Consider the following 25623-nt stretch of genomic DNA (forward strand, 5'->3'; position numbering starts at 1 on the left):
CATTTGTCCCTCTACTACCCCCCCCCTCCTCCCATTTGTCCCTCTACTACCCCCCCTCCCATTTGTCCCTCTACTACCCCCCCTCGCATTTGTTCTCTACTACCCACCTCCTCCCATTTGTCCCTCTACTACCCCCCTCCTCCCATTTGTCCCTCTACTACCCCCCCCCTCCCATTTGTCCCTCTACTACCCCCCCCCCCCCTCCTCCCATTTGTCCCTCTACTACCCCCCCTCCCATTTGTCCCTCTACTACCCCCCCTCCCATTTGTTCTCTACTACCCTCCTCCTCCCATTTGTCCTTCTACTACCCCCCTCCTCCCATTTGTCCCTCTACTACCCCCCCCCCCTCCTCCCATTTGTCCCTCTACTACCCCCCCCCTCCTCCCATTTGTCCCTCTACTACCCCCCCCTCCTCCCATTTGTCCCTCTACTACCCCCCCCTCCTCCCAATTGTCCCTCTACTACCCTTCCCCTCCCATTTGTCCCTCTACTACCCCCCCTCCTCCTCCCAATTGTCCCTCTACTACCCCCCTCCTCCCATTTGTCCCTCTACTACCCCCCCCTCCTCCCATTTGTCCCTCTACTACCCCCCCCCCTCCTCCCATTTGTCCCTCTACTACCCCCCCCCTCCTCCCATTTGTCCCTCTACTACCCCCCCTCCCATTTGTCCCTCTACTACCCCCCCTCCCATTTGTTCTCTACTACCCTCCTCCTCCCATTTGTCCCTCTACTACCCCCCTCCTCCCATTTGTCCCTCTACTACCCCCCCCCTCCTCCCATTTGTCCCTCTACTACCCCCCCCCCTCCTCCCATTTGTCCCTCTACTACCCCCCCCCTCCTCCCATTTGTCCCTCTACTACCCCCCCCCCTCCTCCCAATTGTCCCTCTACTACCCCCCTCCTCCCATTTGTCCCTCTACTACCCCCCCCCTCCTCCCATTTGTCCCTCTACTACCCCCCCCCCCACTCCCATTTGTCCCTCTTCTACCCCCCCTCTCATTTGTCCCTCTACTACCCCCCCCATCCTAATTGTCCCTCTACTACCCCCCCCTCTCATTTGTCCCTCTACTACCCCCCCCTCTCATTTGTCCCTCTACTACCCCCCCCCATTTGTCCCTCTTCTACCCCCCACTCCCATTTGTCCCTCTTCTACCCCCCCCCCATTTGTCACTCTTCTACCCCCCCTCCTATTTGTCCCTCTACTACCCCCCCCCTCCCATTTGTCCCTCTACTACCCCCCCTCCCATTTGTCCCTCTACTACCCCCCCTCCCATTTGTTCTCTACTACCCTCCTCCTCCCATTTGTCCCTCTACTACCCCCCTCCTCCCATTTGTCCCTCTACTACCCCCCCCCTCCTCCCATTTGTCCCTCTACTACCCCCCCCCCTCCTCCCATTTGTCCCTCTACTACCCCCCCTCCCATTTGTCCCTCTACTACCCTCCCCCCCCCAAACGTGTGCATTGGTCGGGTGCATTTGTAGAGTAGTTATGGGGACATGAAGATGTGGAGTGCACGGGTCATTGACCAGCATATAGACTTTGATTGCCACCACAAGCAATTAAAGCTAAGCTGCTCGGCTTCTGTGGCAGAAACCCTTCTTTCATACGTTCCTCCATTCAACCCCCCCCACCCACCACTCCCAGCTCTGTTCTGTAGTAGACATGAAGAATGTGACTCTGTTCTGTAGTAGACATGAAGAATGTGACTCTGTTCTGTAGTAGACATGAAGGATGTGACTCTGTTCTGTAGTAAACATGAAGGATGTGACTCTGTTCTGTAGTAAACATGAAGAATGTGACTCTGTTCTGTAGTAAACATGAAGGATGTGACTCTGTTCTGTAGTAAACATGAAGGATGTGACTCTGTTCTGTAGTAGACATGAAGGATGTGTCTCTGTTCTGTAGTAGACATGAAGGATGTGACTCTGTTCTGTAGTAGACATGAAGGATGTGACTCTGTTCTGTAGTAGACATGAAGGATGTGACTCTGTTCTGTAGTAGACATGAAGGATGTGACTCTGTTCTGTAGTAGACATGAAGGATGTGACTCTGTTCTGTAGTAAACATGAAGAATGTGACTCTGTTCTGTAGTAAACATGAAGGATGTGACTCTGTTCTGTAGTAGACATGAAGGATGTGTCTCTGTTCTGTAGTAGACATGAAGGATGTGACTCTGTTCTGTAGTAGACATGAAGGATGTGACTCTGTTCTGTAGTAAACATGAAGGATGTGACTCTGTTCTGTAGTAGACATGAAGGATGTGACTCTGTTCTGTAGTAGACATGAAGGATGTGACTCTGTTCTGTAGTAGACATGAAGGATGTGACTCTGTTCTGTAGTAAACATGAAGGATGTGACTCTGTTCTGTAGTAAACATGAAGGATGTGTCTCTGTTCTGTAGTAGACATGAAGGATGTGACTCTGTTCTGTAGTAGACATGAAGGATGTGACTCTGTTCTGTAGTAAACATGAAGGATGTGACTCTGTTCTGTAGTATCTGATGATACTAATGTCCTGGATCCCAGCTGATGTTTTTCTGGCTAAGTACTGCAGCGGGCCTGAATGTCCTGGTTCCTTGCTGATCCGCTCAGATGGACCCATTTGAGTCCCAGCCTTGTTTCCTGGTTCGGTGGAACGTAACATAAACGAACAACTGATTTGAACTCTATTATAACAGACGTAATATAGTAGATGTAAGTAGAGGACACTCAGATTAGTGCGCTATGTTAGGTTTGGCATGGTTACATAAAACAGAAGGTTGCTTAAGGCAACTACTACAGTAAGGTTGTTGGTTGTGGTGAATGGGTAAGATATAAAGTGAATGTCTACTTTTTTAGCTACTTTGCAAATATTTAGCATGTTAGCTATCCCTTTACTCTAATCCTAACCTTAACCTGTTGAGTGTAGGGGGCAGTATTTTGATGTTTGAATGAAAAATGTACCCAAATGAAACAACCTATTTCTCAGGTCCAGAAACTAGAATACGCATATAATTGTCAGATTAGGATAGAAAACACTCTAAAGTTTTGCAAACTGTCAAAAATATTGTCTGTGAGTATATCAGAACTGACATTGCAGGCGAAAACCTGAGGAAAATCCAACCAGGAAGTGCCTAAGAGAAACAAAGCTCCCTGTTCCATCGCATGCCTTCCCTCCATTTAAGGGGATATCAACCAGATTCCTTTCCCTATGGCTTCCACATGGTGTGAACAGTCTTTAGACATAGTTTCAGCCTTTTATCCTGAAAAATGAGCGAGAACAATAACATTGCGTCAGTGGATGGCTGGGTGCCAGCAGAGTTTTGAATGCGCAACAGCTTGGAGCAGACATTCTCTCTCTCTCTCCTATTGAAGAAGCTACAGTCCGGGTGAAATATTATCGATTATTTATTGTAAAAATCACCTGAGGATTGATTATAAAAAACGTTTGACATGTTTCTACGAACTTTACGGATACTATTGGGAATTTTCGTCTGCCCGTCATGACCTGCACGAGCCTGTGGATTTCTGAACAAAACACGCCAACCAAATGGAGGTTTTTGGATATAAATATAATCTTTATCAACCAAAAGGAACATTTATTGTGTAACTGGGAGTCTCGTGAGTGCAAACATCCGAAGATCATCAAAGGTAAGCGATTCATTTAATAGCTTTTCTGACTTTCGTGACCAACCTACTTTGCTGCTAGCTGTTTGTAATGTTCTGTCTGCTGAGAGAGATGTCCTAACATAAACGCTTGGATAGCTTTTGCTGTAAAGCTTTTCTGAAATCTGACACGCCAGGTTGATTAGCAACAAGCTAAGCTGTGTTTTGCTATATTGCACTTGTGATTTCATGAAAATTAAATATATATTTTTTTAATTTGGCGCTCTGCATTTCAGCGGATGTTGACGAAAATGATCCCACTGAAGGGATGGGTACGCCAAGAAATTAACTCTATCACCTTACTCCAAACCCTAACCTTAACCCTAACCTTAACCCTAACCTTTATGAGACCTTTCAGCTCTAGCTAGGTTAGGGGTTAAAGTGAAATTTCACACATTTTCAACTGCATATTAATGGGCATGTTGGACGGTAGCGTAGCCTAGTGGTTAGAGCATTGGACTAGTAACCGCAAGATCAAAGGTTGCAAGTTCAAATCCTGACAAGGTAAAATATGTTGTTCTGCCACTGAACAAGGCAGTTAACCCACTGTTAATAGACTTTCATTGAAAATAATAATTTGTTCTTTAGCTGACTTGCCTCGTTAAATAAAGGTTTCATAAAATAAACATGTCCAGCAGCCTGTGTGGAAATAGAGAATGTCTCTGTTTTGTAGTGAGAAGATACAGTATGTGTTTCCTATGACCTCTTCAACCAATTAGTGATCCAATTAAACAATCAGTAGGCAATTAGTTGGCGGTGCCTACTCATAATTCGTTCAACTACATGTTCAAATCAAATGTATTTGTAGAAGCACGGTGGCTAGGAAAAACTCACTAGAAAGGCCAAAACCTAGGAAGAAACCGAGAGAGGAACCAGGCTATGAGGGGTGGCCAGTCCTCTTCTGGCTGTGCCAGGTGGAGATTATAACAGAACATGGGCAAGATGTTCAAACGTTCATAAATGACCAGCATGGTCAAATAATAATAATCACAGTAGTTGTCGAGGGTGTAACAAGTCAGCAACTCAGGAGTAAATGTCAGTTGGCTTTTCATAGTCGATCATTGAGAGTATCTCTACCACTCCTGCTGTCTCTAGAGAGTTGAAAACAGCAGGTCTGGGACAGGTAGCACGTCCAGTGAACAGGTCAGGGTTCCATAGCCGCAGGCAGAACAGTTGAAACTGGAGCAGCATCACGGACAGGTGGACTGGGGACAGCAAGGAGTCATCATGCCAGGTATTCCTGAGGGCTCAGGTCCTCCGAGAGAGAGAAAGAAGGAAAGAGAGAGAATTAGAGAGAGCATACATAAATTCACACAGGACACCGCATAAGACAGGAGAAATACTCCAGATATAACAGACTGACCACGTCAGCCCACTCAAGTGACACACCCCTCCTAGGGACGGCATGGAAGAGCACCAGTAAGCCAGTGACTCAGCCCCTGTAATAGGGTTAGAGGCAGAGAATCCCAGTGGAGAGAGGGGAACCGGCCAAACTGCAGACTACACTCAATCATAGGACCTACTGAAGGGATGAGTCATCAGTAAAGACGTAAAGGTTGAGACCGAGTTTACGTCTCTGACATGGGTAGGCAGACCGTTCCAATAAAATGGAGCTCTATAGGAGAAAGCCCTGCCTCCAGCTGTTTGCTTAGAAATTCTAGGGACAATTAGGAGGCCTGCGTCCTGTGACGTGTAGGTACGGCAGGACCAAATCAGAGAGATAGGTCAGAGAAAGCTCATGTAATGCTTTGGAGGTCCTTCACAGTTTTATTTTAGACACCATGCTATTCTTTGAGTAGAGACAACAACCTTTATCACGGCAACTGGTTTGATACATTCACCTCTGAAGGTAAATGATAATAATTACATTCAGTAATCTTGCTCTGATTTGTCATCCTAAGGGTGCCAGAAAGAAAAGTATAATAGTTTTGTTTTATAAAGTCGAGTTTTATATTAAAATGTAGGAAGTGGCTGCTGCAGTATGAAACCACTGTTGTCTCTTGCATCCATTTCAATACTTCAACATAATGTTTAACCTTATTCTCTCATTTCAATACTTCAACATAATGTTTAACCTTATTCTCTCATTTCAATACTTCAACATAATGTAAACCTTATTCTCTCATTTCAATACTTCAACATAATGTAAACCTTATTCTCTCATTTCAATACTTCAACATAATGTAAACCTTATTCTCTCATTTCAATACTTCAACATAATGTTTAACCTTATTCTCTCATTTCAATACTTCAACATAATGTTTAACCTTATTCTCTCATTTCAATACTTCAACATAATGTTTAACCTTATTCTCTCATTTCAATACTTCAACATAATGTAAACCTTATTCTCTCATTTCAATACTTCAACATAATGTTTAACCTTATTCTCTCATTTCAATACTTCAACATAATGTTTAACCTTATTCTCTCATTTCAATACTTCAACATAATGTAAACCTTATTCTCTCATTTCAATACTTCAACATAATGTTTAACCTTATTCTCTCATTTCAATACTTCAACATAATGTAAACCTTATTCTCTCATTTCAATACTTCAACATAATGTAAACCTTATTCTCTCATTTCAATACTTCAACATAATGTAAACCTTATACTCTCATTTCAATACTTCAACATAATGTAAACCTTATTCTCTCATTTCAATACTTCAACATAATGTTTAACCTTATTCTCTCATTTCAATACTTCAACATAATGTAAACCTTATTCTCTCATTTCAATACTTCAACATAATGTTTAACCTTATACTCTCATTTCAATACTTCAACATAATGTTTAACCTTATTCTCTCATTTCAATACTTCAACATAATGTTTAACCTTATTCTCTCATTTCAATACTTCAACATAATGTAAACCTTATTCTCTCATTTCAATACTTCAACATAATGTTTAACCTTATTCTCTCATTTCAATACTTCAACATAATGTAAACCTTATTCTCTCATTTCAATACTTCAACATAATGTAAACCTTATTCTCTCATTTCAATACTTCAACATAATGTTTAACCTTATTCTCTCATTTCAATACTTCAACATAATGTAAACCTTATACTCTCATTTCAATACTTCAACATAATGTAAACCTTATTCTCTCATTTCAATACTTCAACATAATGTTTAACCTTATTCTCTCATTTCAATACTTCAACATAATGTAAACCTTATACTCTCATTTCAATACTTCAACATAATGTAAACCTTATACTCTCATTTCAATACTTCAACATAATGTAAACCTTATTCTCTCATTTCAATACTTCAACATAATGTTTAACCTTATTCTCTCATTTCAATACTTCAACATAATGTAAACCTTATTCTCTCATTTCAATACTTCAACATAATGTTTAACCTTATACTCTCATTTCAATACTTCAACATAATGTAAACCTTATTCTCTCATTTCAATACTTCAACATAATGTTTAACCTTATTCTCTCATTTCAATACTTCAACATAATTTAAACCTTATACGCTCATTTCAATACTTCAACATAATGTTTAACCTTATTCTCTCATTTCAATACTTCAACATAATGTTTAACCTTATACTCTCATTTCAATACTTCAACATAATGTAAACCTTATTCTCTCATTTCAATACTTCAACATAATGTTTAACCTTATACTCTCATTTCAATACTTCAACATAATGTAAACCTTATTCTCTCATTTCAATACTTCAACATAATGTTTAACCTTATTCTCTCATTTCAATACTTCAACATAATGTAAACCTTATACTCTCATTTCAATACTTCAACATAATGTTTAACCTTATACTCTCATTTCAATACTTCAACATAATGTAAACCTTATACTCTCATTTCAATACTTCAACATAATGTTTAACCTTATTCTCTCATTTCAATACTTCAACATAATGTAAACCTTATACTCTCATTTCAATACTTCAACATAATGTTTAACCTTATTCTCTCATTTCAATACTTCAACATAATGTAAACCTTATTCTCTCATTTCAATACTTCAACATAATGTTTAACCTTATACTCTCATTTCAATACTTCAACATAATGTTTAACCTTATTCTCTCATTTCAATACTTCAACATAATGTAAACCTTATACTCTCATTTCAATACTTCAACATAATGTTTAACCTTATTCTCTCATTTCAATACTTCAACATAATGTTTAACCTTATTCTCTCATTTCAATACTTCAACATAATGTTTAACCTTATTCTCTCATTTCAATACTTCAACATAATGTAAACCTTATTCTCTCATTTCAATACTTCAACATAATGTAAACCTTATACTCTCATTTCAATACTTCAACATAATGTTTAACCTTATTCTCTCATTTCAATACTTCAACATAATGTAAACCTTATACTCTCATTTCAATACTTCAACATAATGTTTAACCTTATTCTCTCATTTCAATACTTCAACATAATGTTTAACCTTATTCTCTCATTTCAATACTTCAACATAATGTTTAACCTTATTCTCTCATTTCAATACTTCAACATAATGTTTAACCTTATTCTCTCATTTCAATACTTCAACATAATGTAAACCTTATACTCTCATTTCAATACTTCAACATAATGTTTAACCTTATTCTCTCATTTCAATACTTCAACATAATGTAAACCTTATACTCTCATTTCAATACTTCAACATAATGTTTAACCTTATTCTCTCATTTCAATACTTCAACATAATGTAAACCTTATTCTCTCATTTCAATACTTCAACATAATGTTTAACCTTATTCTCTCATTTCAATACTTCAACATAATGTTTAACCTTATTCTCTCATTTCAATACTTCAACATAATGTAAACCTTATACTCTCATTTCAATACTTCAACATAATGTTTAACCTTATTCTCTCATTTCAATACTTCAACATAATGTTTAACCTTATTCTCTCATTTCAATACTTCAACATAATGTAAACCTTATACTCTCATTTCAATACTTCAACATAATGTAAACCTTATTCTCTCATTTCAATACTTCAACATAATGTTTAACCTTATACTCTCATTTCAATACTTCAACATAATGTTTAACCTTATTCTCTCATTTCAATACTTCAACATAATGTTTAACCTTATTCTCTCATTTCAATACTTCAACATAATGTAAACCTTATACTCTCATTTCAATACTTCAACATAATGTTTAACCTTATTCTCTCATTTCAATACTTCAACATAATGTAAACCTTATACTCTCATTTCAATACTTCAACATAATGTTTAACCTTATTCTCTCATTTCAATACTTCAACATAATGTAAACCTTATTCTCTCATTTCAATACTTCAACATAATGTAAACCTTATACTCTCATTTCAATACTTCAACATAATGTTTAACCTTATTCTCTCATTTCAATACTTCAACATACTGTTTAACCTTATTCTCTCATTTCAATACTTCAACATAATGTAAACCTTATTCTCTCATTTCAATACTTCAACATAATGTTTAACCTTATTCTCTCATTTCAATACTTCAACATAATGTTTAACCTTATTCTCTCATTTCAATACTTCAACATAATGTAAACCTTATTCTCTCATTTCAATACTTCAACATAATGTTTAACCTTATTCTCTCATTTCAATACTTCAACATAATGTTTAACCTTATTCTCTCATTTCAATACTTCAACATAATGTTTAACCTTATTCTCTCATTTCAATACTTCAACATAATGTTTAACCTTATTCTCTCATTTCAATACTTCAACATAATGTTTAACCTTATTCTCTCATTTCAATACTTTAACATAATGTTTAACCTTATACTCTCATTTCAATACTTCAACATAATGTAAACCTTATTCTCTCATTTCAATACTTCAACATAATGTTTAACCTTATTCTCTCATTTCAATACTTCAACATAATGTTTAACCTTATACTCTCATTTCAATACTTCAACATAATGTAAACCTTATTCTCTCATTTCAATACTTCAACATAATGTAAACCTTATTCTCTCATTTCAATACTTCAACATAATGTTTAACCTTATTCTCTCATTTCAATACTTCAACATAATGTTTAACCTTATACTCTCATTTCAATACTTCAACATAATGTTTAACCTTATTCTCTCATTTCAATACTTCAACATAATGTAAACCTTATACTCTCATTTCAATACTTCAACATAATGTTTAACCTTATTCTCTCATTTCAATACTTCAACATAATGTTTAACCTTATACTCTCATTTCAATACTTCAACATAATGTAAACCTTATTCTCTCATTTCAATACTTCAACATAATGTTTAACCTTATTCTCTCATTTCAATACTTCAACATAATGTAAACCTTATACTCTCATTTCAATACTTCAACATAATGTTTAACCTTATTCTCTCATTTCAATACTTCAACATAATGTTTAACCTTATACTCTCATTTCAATACTTCAACATAATGTAAACCTTATACTCTCATTTCAATACTTCAACATAATGTTTAACCTTATTCTCTCATTTCAATACTTCAACATAATGTAAACCTTATACTCTCATATTTCAATACTTCAACATAATGTAAACCTTATTCTCTCATTTCAATACTTCAACATAATGTTTAACCTTATTCTCTCATTTCAATACTTCAACATAATGTAAACCTTATACTCTCATTTCAATACTTCAACATAATGTTTAACCTTATTCTCTCATTTCAATACTTCAACATAATGTAAACCTTATACTCTCATTTCAATACTTCAACATAATGTTTAACCTTATTCTCTCATTTCAATACTTCAACATAATGTTTAACCTTATTCTCTCATTTCAATACTTCAACATAATGTTTAACCTTATTCTCTCATTTCAATACTTCAACATAATGTTTAACATTATTCTCTCATTTCAATACTTCAACATAATGTTTAACCTTATTCTCTCATTTCAATACTTCAACATAATGTTTAACCTTATTCTCTCATTTCAATACTTCAACATAATGTAAACCTTATACTCTCATTTCAATACTTCAACATAATGTTTAACCTTATTCTCTCATTTCAATACTTCAACATAATGTAAACCTTATACTCTCATTTCAATACTTCAACATAATGTTTAACCTTATTCTCTCATTTCAATACTTCAACATAATGTTTAACCTTATTCTCTCATTTCAATACTTCAACATAATGTAAACCTTATACTCTCATTTCAATACTTCAACATAATGTAAACCTTATTCTCTCATTTCAATACTTCAACATAATGTTTAACCTTATACTCTCATTTCAATACTTCAACATAATGTTTAACCTTATTCTCTCATTTCAATACTTCAACATAATGTTTAACCTTATTCTCTCATTTCAATACTTCAACATAATGTAAACCTTATACTCTCATTTCAATACTTCAACATAATGTTTAACCTTATTCTCTCCTTTCAATACTTCAACATAATGTAAACCTTATTCTCTCATTTCAATACTTCAACATAATGTAAACCTTATACTCTCATTTCAATACTTCAACATAATGTTTAACCTTATTCTCTCATTTCAATACTTCAACATAATGTTTAACCTTATTCTCTCATTTCAATACTTCAACATAATGTAAACCTTATTCTCTCATTTCAATACTTCAACATAATGTTTAACCTTATTCTCTCATTTCAATACTTCAACATAATGTAAACCTTATTCTCTCATTTCAATACTTCAACATAATGTTTAACCTTATTCTCTCATTTCAATACTTCAACATAATGTTTAACCTTATTCTCTCATTTCAATACTTCAACATAATGTTTAACCTTATTCTCTCATTTCAATACTTCAACATAATGTAAACCTTATTCTCTCATTTCAATACTTCAACATAATGTTTAACCTTATACTCTCATTTCAATACTTCAACATAATGTTTAACCTTATTCTCTCATTTCAATACTTCAACATAATGTTTAACCTTATTCTCTCATTTCAATACTTCAACATAATGTAAACCTTATACTCTCATTTCAATACTTCAACATAATGTTTAACCTTATTCTCTCATTTCAATACTTCAACATAATGTAAACCTTATTCTCTCATTTCAATACTTCAACATAATGTAAACCTTATACTCTCATTTCAATACTTCAACATAATGTTTAACCTTATTCTCTCATTTCAATACTTCAACATAATGTTTAACCTTATTCTCTCATTTCAATACTTCAACATAATGTAAACCTTATTCTCTCATTTCAATACTTCAACATAATGTTTAACCTTATACTCTCATTTCAATACTTCAACATAATGTAAACCTTATTCTCTCATTTCAATACTTCAACATAATGTTTAACCTTATACTCTCATTTCAATACTTCAACATAATGTTTAACCTTATTCTCTCATTTCAATACTTCAACATAATGTTTAACCTTATTCTCTCATTTCAATACTTCAACATAATGTAAACCTTATACTCTCATTTCAATACTTCAACATAATGTTTAACCTTATTCTCTCATTTCAATACTTCAACATAATGTAAACCTTATTCTCTCATTTCAATACTTCAACATAATGTAAACCTTATACTCTCATTTCAATACTTCAACATAATGTTTAACCTTATTCTCTCATTTCAATACTTCAACATAATGTTTAACCTTATTCTCTCATTTCAATACTTCAACATAATGTAAACCTTATTCTCTCATTTCAATACTTCAACATAATGTTTAACCTTATTCTCTCATTTCAATACTTCAACATAATGTTTAACCTTATTCTCTCATTTCAATACTTCAACATAATGTAAACCTTATTCTCTCATTTCAATACTTCAACATAATGTTTAACCTTATTCTCTCATTTCAATACTTCAACATAATGTTTAACCTTATTCTCTCATTTCAATACTTCAACATAATGTTTAACCTTATTCTCTCATTTCAATACTTCAACATAATGTTTAACCTTATTCTCTCATTTCAATACTTTAACATAATGTTTAACCTTATACTCTCATTTCAATACTTCAACATAATGTAAACCTTATTCTCTCATTTCAATACTTCAACATAATGTTTAACCTTATTCTCTCATTTCAATACTTCAACATAATGTTTAACCTTATACTCTCATTTCAATACTTCAACATAATGTAAACCTTATACTCTCATTTCAATACTTCAACATAATGTAAACCTTATTCTCTCATTTCAATACTTCAACATAATGTAAACCTTATTCTCTCATTTCAATACTTCAACATAATGTTTAACCTTATTCTCTCATTTCAATATTTCAACATAATGTTTAACCTTATACTCTCATTTCAATACTTCAACATAATGTTTAACCTTATTCTCTCATTTCAATACTTCAACATAATGTAAACCTTATACTCTCATTTCAATACTTCAACATAATGTTTAACCTTATTCTCTCATTTCAATACTTCAACATAATGTTTAACCTTATACTCTCATTTCAATACTTCAACATAATGTAAACCTTATTCTCTCATTTCAATACTTCAACATAATGTTTAACCTTATTCTCTCATTTCAATACTTCAACATAATGTAAACCTTATACTCTCATTTCAATACTTCAACATAATGTTTAACCTTATTCTCTCATTTCAATACTTCAACATAATGTTTAACCTTATTCTCTCATTTCAATACTTCAACATAATGTTTAACCTTATACTCTCATTTCAATACTTCAACATAATGTTTAACCTTATTCTCTCATTTCAATACTTCAACATAATGTAAACCTTATTCTCTCATTTCAATACTTCAACATAATGTTTAACCTTATTCTCTCATTTCAATACTTCAACATAATGTTTAACCTTATTCTCTCATTTCAATACTTCAACATAATGTTTAACCTTATTCTCTCATTTCAATACTTCAACATAATGTTTAACCTTATTCTCTCATTTCAATACTTCAACATAATGTAAACCTTATTCTCTCATTTCAATACTTCAACATAATGTTTAACCTTATTCTCTCATTTCAATACTTCAACATAATGTAAACCTTATACTCTCATTTCAATACTTCAACATAATGTTTAACCTTATTCTCTCATTTCAATACTTCAACATAATGTAAACCTTATACTCTCATTTCAATACTTCAACATAATGTTTAACCTTATTCTCTCATTTCAATACTTCAACATAATGTTTAACCTTATTCTCTCATTTCAATACTTCAACATAATGTTTAACCTTATTCTCTCATTTCAATACTTCAACATAATGTTTAACCTTATTCTCTCATTTCAATACTTCAACATAATGTTTAACCTTATTCTCTCATTTCAATACTTCAACATAATGTTTAACCTTATTCTCTCATTTCAATACTTCAACATAATGTAAACCTTATACTCTCATTTCAATACTTCAACATAATGTTTAACCTTATTCTCTCATTTCAATACTTCAACATAATGTAAACCTTATACTCTCATTTCAATACTTCAACATAATGTTTAACCTTATTCTCTCATTTCAATACTTCAACATAATGTTTAACCTTATTCTCTCATTTCAATACTTCAACATAATGTAAACCTTATACTCTCATTTCAATACTTCAACATAATGTAAACCTTATTCTCTCATTTCAATACTTCAACATAATGTTTAACCTTATACTCTCATTTCAATACTTCAACATAATGTTTAACCTTATTCTCTCATTTCAATACTTCAACATAATGTTTAACCTTATTCTCTCATTTCAATACTTCAACATAATGTAAACCTTATACTCTCATTTCAATACTTCAACATAATGTTTAACCTTATTCTCTCCTTTCAATACTTCAACATAATGTAAACCTTATTCTCTCATTTCAATACTTCAACATAATGTAAACCTTATACTCTCATTTCAATACTTCAACATAATGTTTAACCTTATTCTCTCATTTCAATACTTCAACATAATGTTTAACCTTATTCTCTCATTTCAATACTTCAACATAATGTAAACCTTATTCTCTCATTTCAATACTTCAACATAATGTTTAACCTTATTCTCTCATTTCAATACTTCAACATAATGTAAACCTTATTCTCTCATTTCAATACTTCAACATAATGTTTAACCTTATTCTCTCATTTCAATACTTCAACATAATGTTTAACCTTATTCTCTCATTTCAATACTTCAACATAATGTTTAACCTTATTCTCTCATTTCAATACTTCAACATAATGTAAACCTTATTCTCTCATTTCAATACTTCAACATAATGTTTAACCTTATACTCTCATTTCAATACTTCAACATAATGTTTAACCTTATTCTCTCATTTCAATACTTCAACATAATGTTTAACCTTATTCTCTCATTTCAATACTTCAACATAATGTAAACCTTATACTCTCATTTCAATACTTCAACATAATGTTTAACCTTATTCTCTCATTTCAATACTTCAACATAATGTAAACCTTATTCTCTCATTTCAATACTTCAACATAATGTAAACCTTATACTCTCATTTCAATACTTCAACATAATGTTTAACCTTATTCTCTCATTTCAATACTTCAACATAATGTTTAACCTTATTCTCTCATTTCAATACTTCAACATAATGTAAACCTTATTCTCTCATTTCAATACTTCAACATAATGTTTAACCTTATACTCTCATTTCAATACTTCAACATAATGTAAACCTTATTCTCTCATTTCAATACTTCAACATAATGTTTAACCTTATACTCTCATTTCAATACTTCAACATAATGTTTAACCTTATTCTCTCATTTCAATACTTCAACATAATGTTTAACCTTATTCTCTCATTTCAATACTTCAACATAATGTAAACCTTATACTCTCATTTCAATACTTCAACATAATGTTTAACCTTATTCTCTCATTTCAATACTTCAACATAATGTAAACCTTATTCTCTCATTTCAATACTTCAACATAATGTAAACCTTATACTCTCATTTCAATACTTCAACATAATGTTTAACCTTATTCTCTCATTTCAATACTTCAACATAATGTTTAACCTTATTCTCTCATTTCAATACTTCAACATAATGTAAACCTTATTCTCTCATTTCAATACTTCAACATAATGTTTAACCTTATTCTCTCATTTCAATACTTCAACATAATGTTTAACCTTATTCTCTCATTTCAATACTTCAACATAATGTAAACCTTATTCTCTCATTTCAATACTTCAACATAATGTTTAACCTTATTCTCTCATTTCAATACTTCAACATAATGTTTAACCTTATTCTCTCATTTCAATACTTCAACATAATGTTTAACCTTATTCTCTCATTTCAATACTTCAACATAATGTTTAACCTTATTCTCTCATTTCAATACTTTAACATAATGTTTAACCTTATACTCTCATTTCAATACTTCAACATAATGTAAACCTTATTCTCTCATTTCAATACTTCAACATAATGTTTAACCTTATTCTCTCATTTCAATACTTCAACATAATGTTTAACCTTATACTCTCATTTCAATACTTCAACATAATGTAAACCTTATACTCTCATTTCAATACTTCAACATAATGTAAACCTTATTCTCTCATTTCAATACTTCAACATAATGTAAACCTTATTCTCTCATTTCAATACTTCAACATAATGTTTAACCTTATTCTCTCATTTCAATACTTCAACATAATGTTTAACCTTATACTCTCATTTCAATACTTCAACATAATGTTTAACCTTATTCTCTCATTTCAATACTTCAACATAATGTAAACCTTATACTCTCATTTCAATACTTCAACATAATGTTTAACCTTATTCTCTCATTTCAATACTTCAACATAATGTTTAACCTTATACTCTCATTTCAATACTTCAACATAATGTAAACCTTATTCTCTCATTTCAATACTTCAACATAATGTTTAACCTTATTCTCTCATTTCAATACTTCAACATAATGTAAACCTTATACTCTCATTTCAATACTTCAACATAATGTTTAACCTTATTCTCTCATTTCAATACTTCAACATAATGTTTAACCTTATACTCTCATTTCAATACTTCAACATAATGTAAACCTTATACTCTCATTTCAATACTTCAACATAATGTTTAACCTTATTCTCTCATTTCAATACTTCAACATAATGTAAACCTTATACTCTCATTTCAATACTTCAACATAATGTTTAACTTTATTCTCTCATTTCAATACTTCAACATAATGTTTAACCTTATTCTCTCATTTCAATACTTCAACATAATGTTTAACCTTATTCTCTCATTTCAATACTTCAACATAATGTTTAACCTTATTCTCTCATTTCAATACTTCAACATAATGTAAACCTTATACTCTCATTTCAATACTTCAACATAATGTTTAACCTTATTCTCTCATTTCAATACTTCAACATAATGTAAACCTTATACTCTCATTTCAATACTTCAACATAATGTTTAACCTTATTCTCTCATTTCAATACTTCAACATAATGTTTAACCTTATTCTCTCATTTCAATACTTCAACATAATGTAAACCTTATACTCTCATTTCAATACTTCAACATAATGTAAACCTTATTCTCTCATTTCAATACTTCAACATAATGTTTAACCTTATACTCTCATTTCAATACTTCAACATAATGTTTAACCTTATTCTCTCATTTCAATACTTCAACATAATGTTTAACCTTATTCTCTCATTTCAATACTTCAACATAATGTAAACCTTATACTCTCATTTCAATACTTCAACATAATGTTTAACCTTATTCTCTCCTTTCAATACTTCAACATAATGTAAACCTTATTCTCTCATTTCAATACTTCAACATAATGTAAACCTTATACTCTCATTTCAATACTTCAACATAATGTTTAACCTTATTCTCTCATTTCAATACTTCAACATAATGTTTAACCTTATTCTCTCATTTCAATACTTCAACATAATGTAAACCTTATTCTCTCATTTCAATACTTCAACATAATGTTTAACCTTATTCTCTCATTTCAATACTTCAACATAATGTTTAACCTTATTCTCTCATTTCAATACTTCAACATAATGTAAACCTTATTCTCTCATTTCAATACTTCAACATAATGTTTAACCTTATTCTCTCATTTCAATACTTCAACATAATGTAAACCTTATTCTCTCATTTCAATACTTCAACATAATGTTTAACCTTATTCTCTCATTTCAATACTTCAACATAATGTTTAACCTTATACTCTCATTTCAATACTTCAACATAATGTAAACCTTACACATTAATTTCTATATCTCATCATACTATGAAAGTGAGATCAGTAGTTTTGGCTGTGCGGTACGTGAATTACAACACCTTTGTGTAGAAGCCTAAACGCTTCTTCATTCAACATGAATGAACAACGTTATACAAAGCCCAAGGTCAATACGGTCTTTTTTACCTTCCTCTGTAGAACATTTACCTACCAGCTCTATGATCAAAGACTGTAAGAGCCGCCTGATCTCTTCTCTACCTCGACTAATATACCAATATTATATCTGTTTCCAGGAAGCGAGGTAGTGGCTCGGGGAGAGAGTCAGGCTGCCCATAGTCAGTAGTATAATCAACAGAGTGCCAGTTGGAAGACAGCCTCAGATAGGTAGTGGCCGGTAGAGAGAGAGAGAGAGTCAGGGAATAATGACAGTAATTGAAGCAAAGTCCTGGGCTAAAAGCCCTTTTTCAATTGATTACCCAGGATCCTCAGTAAAATGTGTGGAATACTCCACTAAAAATGTAATCATTACTGTCTCTTTCTCCTTTCTCCCATCTCTTACTTTCCAGCTGAGATGGTTGTGATTAAATCTGTCTAATACCTCCCCTCAATTGTCCCAGTTCTCTCTCTCTCTCTCTCTCTCGCTCTCTCTCTGTCTCTCTCTGTCTCTCTCTCTCTCTCTCTCTCTGTCTCTCTCTCTCTCTCTCTCTCTCTCGTGTCCCACTTGGCCAAAAGCCAGGGAAAATGCAGTGCGGCAAATTCAAATAAAATTATATAAGAATCAAACTTTCATGAAATCACACATGTAAGATCTTAAATTAAAGCTTGTTGTGAATCCAGCCAACATGTCAGATTTTAAAGGCTTTTCGGCGAAAGCACAACAGTAAACAAAGAGGGGAGCATATTTCAACCCTGCAGGCTGAAAATATAAAACATGCCTTACCTTTGACGAGCTTCTTTTGTTGGCACTCCAATATGTCCCATAAACATCACAATTGGTCCTTTTGTTTGATTAAATCCGTCGATATATATCCAAAATGTCAATTTATTGGCACGTTTGATCCAGAAAAAAAACAGCTTCCAAATTGCGCAACGTCACTACAAAATATTTCAAAAGCAGCCTGTAAACTTTTCCAAAACATTTCAAACTACTTTTGTAATACAACTTTAGGTATTTTTAAACGTTAATAATCGATCAAATTGAAGAAAGGTCTATCTGTGTTCAATACAGGAAGACAACAAACCAACGCTAGTTTTCAAGTCTTGCGCAACTCTCAACAGTGTTACACAGTTCCTAGATGTCCATACTTCTTCATTGCACAAAGGAATAACCTCAAGCAAATTCCAAAGACCGGTGACATCCAGTGGAAGCGGTAGGAACTGAAAACAGGTTCCTAAGAAATTTTGTTTCCCAATGAGAAATCACAGAACAGACAGAGACCTAAAAACAAAAAACAATTCTGAACGGTTAGTCCTCGGGGTTTTGCCTGCTACATAAGTTCTGTTATACTCACAGACATGATTCAAACAGTTTTAGAAACTTCAGAGTGTTTTCTATCCACATCTACTAATAATATGCATATCTTATATTGTTGGCATGAGTAGCAGGAAGTTGAAATGGGAACTCTATTTATCCAAAAGTGAAAATGCTGCCCCCTGTACCTTAAGAAGTAATTGCCAAAGCAAGTGAGGTACATAATATATAAAAAATAAATAAATAAACATTTAAAATGAACCGTAAACAAGTAAAAAAATAATAAAGACATTACAAATGTCATATTATGTCCATAAACAGTGTTGTTACGATGTACAAATGGTTGAAGTAAAAAAGGGAAAACAAATAAGCAAAATTGTGTTTTGCCCTTTTCTTGCGGCAACAGGTCACACTGTGGTATTTCAACCAGTAGATATGGGAGTTTATCAAAACCGGGTTTGTTTTCATATTCTTTGTGGATCTGTGTAATCTGAGGGAAATATGTGTCTCTAATATGGTCATACATTGGGCAGGAGGTTAGGAAGTGCAGCTCAGTTTCCAACTCATTTTGTGGGCAGTGAGCACATAGCCTGTCTCCTCTTGAGAGCCAAGTCTGCCTACGGTGACCTTTCTCAATAGCAAGGCTATGCTCACTGAGTCTGTACATAGTCAAATTTTTCCTTATGTTTGGGTTAGTCACAGTGGTCAGGTTTTCTCCTCTCTCTCTCTCTCTCTCTCTCTCTCTCTCTCTCTCTCTCTCTCTCTCTCTCTCTCTCTCTCTCTCTCTCTCTCTCTCTCTCTCTCTCTCTCTCTCTCTCTCTCCTCTCTCTCTCTCTCTCTCTCTCTCTCTCTCTCTCTCTCTCTCTCTCTCTCTCTCTCTCTCTCTCTCTCTCTCTCTCTCTCTCTCTCTCTCTCTCTCTCTCTCTCTCTCTCTCTCTCTCTCTCTCTCTCTCTCTCTCTCTCTCTCTCTCTCTCTCTCTCAAACTCCCTGTCCTTCTATCAAACCTAACCCCAGTATGCGGCCTCCCTAATGATAATAAGATACCTGTAATGTTCCCGGTTCGATAGGCCTGTCTGCTCCACAGATCTGTCGTCTGTACTGATGATAGACCAGGGTCTCCATGGTAACACGGATAGCTTTTATTGACTGTCTGATCCCAATGGGCCAGGGAGAGATGACCAGGCAGTTTTTTTGGACAGACTCCACAAAATAATGGAACCCCTTACTTCCAGGTCTCTCTTTAAAAGTCCACCGAACCAGTTCTACCAAGTTCGAGAAGAAGAAATAAAAACTCTGTACTTGAAATTTCCAATTTTCAGTTCTTTTTTTCCCCCTGCTACCTGGCACCGCCTTCATTGTGAAATTCCCATTCATCATAATAAGTGGTGTTGAGTGTCCATTTATCAATGCCTGGAGGCCAGTGTTGTACTGTACTATGTTGGGCCAAGGGGAGCTGGCATTTGAATGGCTGTAGAACATTCACACCCAGATAACGAGACAATTAGACAACAAAGGAGGTTGAAACAAAATGGCCGTTACCGACTGAGATGGCGACTCATTCCTCTCTCCAAAAGCACTCTAACTGCGCTAAGCTTGTCCTGTGGGACTCGTATTTTTGTTGTGAGTCTTGTTTTCTACTTGACACATTCAGAAAGTAATGTGCCAAGTGTTTTTCGGCAATTGATTACAATTCACTTTTTACAAGCCAATCTCTTGAGCTGCGGCAACTGTGGAAAAGCACATTTGCAAATCAGCAGGTTTCAGAACAGTGGTAAAATCTCAAATTACTTTTGCACTTTGGAAACACATTCATAGATCTCTGGGTTTGATTCTCTGAGTAAATGTTTTTATCATTCAATATCCCACTTGTCATATTCTCCATAGGCTTGTCTCTCTCTCTCTCTCTCTCTCTCTCTCTCTCTCTCTCTCTATATATATATATATATATATATATATATATCACCCACACTTTCCATCTTCCTATTCTCAGACTCCAACAACATATTCTGGTGAGGTTCTGTCTTCCACCACAGGGCTCATCTGTAAAACATGTTTTTCCTTTATGTGAACCTACACCGATTTGCCCTAAACGTGATTAATATCCCACGGATTTCTAACGCGTTGATACATTGACAAATCAGATGTGATCGTCTCCCATTTAATCACACTGAGAGATGAGAAATGGTGCGAATCCAGAGGTCGGGCCTGGCTGTGCTGCAAAAAAATTATGTCTAGCTGGCAGAATCTCATTCCATATTTCATATCTCATCTCAGAGACGACGAACCAGGAACGGGTGACGTCTCAATCCCTGTTTTTTGAACACAGATGGAGAGGGAACACAGATGGAGAGGGGACACAGATGGAGAGGGGCCGGTTATAGAAGGCAGATATCCAGCAGTACGCTCAGGAGTTGCAGTGATGGAAGAGTTTGCATGAACTGATGGTTGTAAAATATTGGTTTCTGCTGAATTGAATGTCTGGTTGTAGAGTAGCTGTGTCGGCAAACTGAATGGATGATTTGGTACTTGAGATGTTGCTCTGAGAGGTAGCTCTGTCAGGTACTCTGAGATTAAGCTCTGAGATGTAGCTCTGTCAGGTACTCTGAGATTAAGCTCTGAGATGTAGCTCTTTCAGGTTCTCTGAGATGTAGCTCTGAGATGTAGCTCTGTCAGGTGCTCTGAGATGTTGCTCTGAGAGGTAGCTCTGTCAGGTACTCTGAGATGAAGCTCTGAGATGTAGCTCTTTCAGGTTCTCTGAGATGTAGCTCTGTCAGGTGCTCTGAGATGTTGCTCTGAGAGGTAGCTCTTTCAGGTTCTCTGAGATGTAGCTCTGAGATGTAGCTCTGAGATGTATCTCTGAGACGTATCTCTGAGATGTAGCCTAGAGTATACTTCCTTTTCTCTAACCCAGGCTCTGAGAAACCTTTTCTGCCTGTGAATTAGTTCCATTATTATTGTAACTGACTGGCCAATGATTCCAGTCATCAGGTGTTGCAGCTCTAAGTCATACTCTTCAATTCTGAATGAAAACTCGATCGTTGACTTCAGGAACTGTAAGAAGATAATGTTGTGTCCTTTACCTGAAATCTCTTCACAAGTTCAAGGCCTTCCCTAAATCTGTCTATTGCATCGCAGTTTCAACTGTCCTTTCCGTTTAAAGTTTGTACGTCATGTACTGTATATATTGTATTACTTTTAAATGAAAAATGTTCTCTCTCTTTTTTTTTCAACCTTTCCGGCCTAATATAAATATAATATATATATATATAGTATATAAAATGCACTCACGACGTGAGGCCCTCTTAAACAGACCGTTTATCAGCACATGGTGGAAGCGGCGATCTTTTGATATCTCTCTCTCTCTCTCTCTCTCTCTCTCTCACTCTCTCGCTCTCTCTCCCCATCTCTTTCTCTCAATTCAATTCAGTTAAATTCAAGGGGCTTTATTAGCATGGGAAACATATGTTAACATTGCCAAAGCAAGTGAAGTAGATAACATACAAAAGCAAAATAACAATAAAAATGAACAGTAAACATTACACTCACAGACGATCCCAAAGAAGAAAGACATTACAAATGTGATATTATGTCTATATATAGTTTTGTAATGATGTGTAAATAGTTAAAGTACAAAAAGGAAAATAAATAAGCATAAATATGGGTTGTATTTACAATGGTTGATCTTGTCTTCGGGCATCGGGTGACAAGTCTTGCTGCGGCAACAGGTCACACTGTGGTATTTCACCCAGTAGATATGGGAGTTTATCAAAATTAGGTTTGTTTTCAAATTCTTTGTGGATCTGTGTAATTTGAGGGAAATTTGTGTCTCTAATATGGTCATACATTGGGCAGGAGGTTAGGAAGTGCAGCTCAGTTTCCACCTAATTTTGTGGTCAGTGTGCACATAGCCTGTGTGCACATGTCTGCCTACGGCGGCCTTTCTCAATAGCAAGGCTATGCTCACTGAGTCTGTACATAGTCAAAGCTTTCCTTACGTTTGGGTCAGTCACAGTGGTCAGGTATTCTGCCACCGTGTACTCTCTGTTTTGAGTAAAATAGCAGCAGGAGCTATCTGCTGTCTGGCTCTGTGAGGAGGTGTGAGGAGCTATCTGCTGTCTGACTCTGTGAGGAGGTATCTGCTGTCTGGTTCTGTGAGGTGTGAGGAGCTATCTGCTGTCTGGCTCTGTGAGGAGTTATCTGCTGTCTTCCTTCTCTCCTTTTAGATCTCCTGGTTTACATTAAAGTGGAGTGGCTGATTTGCTGACTGGCTGACTGACTGGCTGGCTGACTGACTGACTATCTGGCTGTCTGGCTGACTGGCTGGCTGACCGGCTGACTGACTGACTGGCTGACTGGCTGACTGACTGGCTGACTGACTGGTTGACTGGCTGACTGGCTGTCTGACTGGCGGGCTGGCTGAAGCAGCACTTGTTGACTGGCTGTCTGACTGGTGGAAGCTGCACTGACTGGCTGGCTGGCTGGCTGAGTGACTGGTGAAAGCTGCACTGGCTGACTGACTGCACTAGCCGACTGGCTGCACAGACTGGCTGACTGGCTGGCTGCACTGGCTGACTGGCTGACTGGCTGCACTGACTGGCTGCACTGGCTGACTGGCTGCACTGGCTGACTGGCTGGCTGGCTGGCTGCACTGGCTGACTGGCTGGCTGGCTGACTGCACTGGCTGACTGGCTGCACTGACTGGCTGACTGCACTGGCTGACAGGCTGCACTGGCTGACTGCACTGGCTGGCTGACTGCACTGGCTGGCTGGCTGGCTGCACTGGCTGGCTGGCTGCACTGACTGGCTGGCTGCACTGACTGGCTGGCTGCACTGGCTGGCTGACTGCACTGGCTGGCTGGCTGGCTGGCTGCACTGACTGGCTGGCTGGATGACTGACTGACTGGCTGACTGACTGGTGGAAGCTGCACTGACTGGCTGGCTGGCTGGCTGAGTGACTGGTGAAAGCTGCACTGGCTGGCTGACTGACTGCACTAGCTGGCTGGCTGCACTGGCTGGCTGGCTGGCTGACTGCACTGGCTGGCTGGCTGGCTAGCTGCACTGGCTGGCTGGCTGACTGGCTGACTGACTGGCTGGCTGGCTGCACTGGCTGGCTGGCTGGCTGACTGGCTGACTGCCTGCCTGACTGGCTGACTGGCTGGCTGACTGGCTGACTGGCTGACTGATTGGCTGACTTTTTGACTGGTTGACTGGCTGACTGGCTGGCTGACTGGCGGGCTGGCTGAAGCAGCACTGGCTGACTGGTTATCTGACTGACTGAAGCAGCACTTGTTGACTGGCTGGCTGGCTGGCTGCACTGACTGGCTGACTGGCTGGCTGCACTTACTGGCTGGCTGCACTGCCTGGCTGGCTGGCTGGCTGGCTGCACTGGCTGGCTGACTTGCTGACTGCACTGGCTGGCTTGCTGGCTGGCTGGCTGACTGCATTGGCTGGCTGGCTGCACTGGCTGGCTGGCTGGCTGGCTGGCTGGCTGGCTGGCTGACTGCACTGACTGGCTGGCTGGCTGGCTGGCTGGCTGGCTGGCTGGCTGACTGCACTGACTGGCTGGCTGGCTGGCTGGCTGCACTGACTGGCTGGCTGGCTGCACTGGCTGGCTGACTGGCTGGCTGGCTGGCTGGCTGCACTGGCTGGCTGGCTGGCTGCACTTACTGGCTGGCTGCACTGCCTGGCTGGCTGGCTGGCTGGCTGCACTGGCTGGCTGACTTGCTGACTGCACTGGCTGGCTTGCTGGCTGGCTGGCTGACTGCATTGGCTGGCTGGCTGGCTGGCTGGCTGGCTGGCTGGCTGACTGCACTGACTGGCTGGCTGGCTGGCTGGCTGGCTGGCTGGCTGGCTGGCTGGCTGGCTGGCTGACTGCACTGACTGGCTGGCTGGCTGGCTGGCTGCACTGACTGGCTGGCTGCACTGGCTGGCTGACTGGCTGGCTGGCTGGCTGCACTGGCTGGCTGGCTGGCTGCACTGGCTGGCTTCCTGGCTGGCTGCACTGACTGCACTGGCTGGCTGGCTGCACTGGCTGGCTGGCTGGCTGCACTGGCTGGCTTCCTGGCTGGCTGCACTGACTGCACTGGCTGACTGACTGGCTGGCTGGCTGACTGCACTGACTTGCTGACTGGCTGGCTGGCTGGCTGCACTGGCTGACTGGCTGGCTGCACTGACTGCACTGGCTGACTGGCTGGCTGGCTGGCTGGCTGGCT

Source organism: Oncorhynchus mykiss, chromosome 30 (assembly GCF_057628025.1).
Source record: "Oncorhynchus mykiss isolate SJ-2025 chromosome 30, ASM5762802v1, whole genome shotgun sequence".
Classification (NCBI taxonomy): Eukaryota; Metazoa; Chordata; class Actinopteri; order Salmoniformes; family Salmonidae; genus Oncorhynchus; species Oncorhynchus mykiss.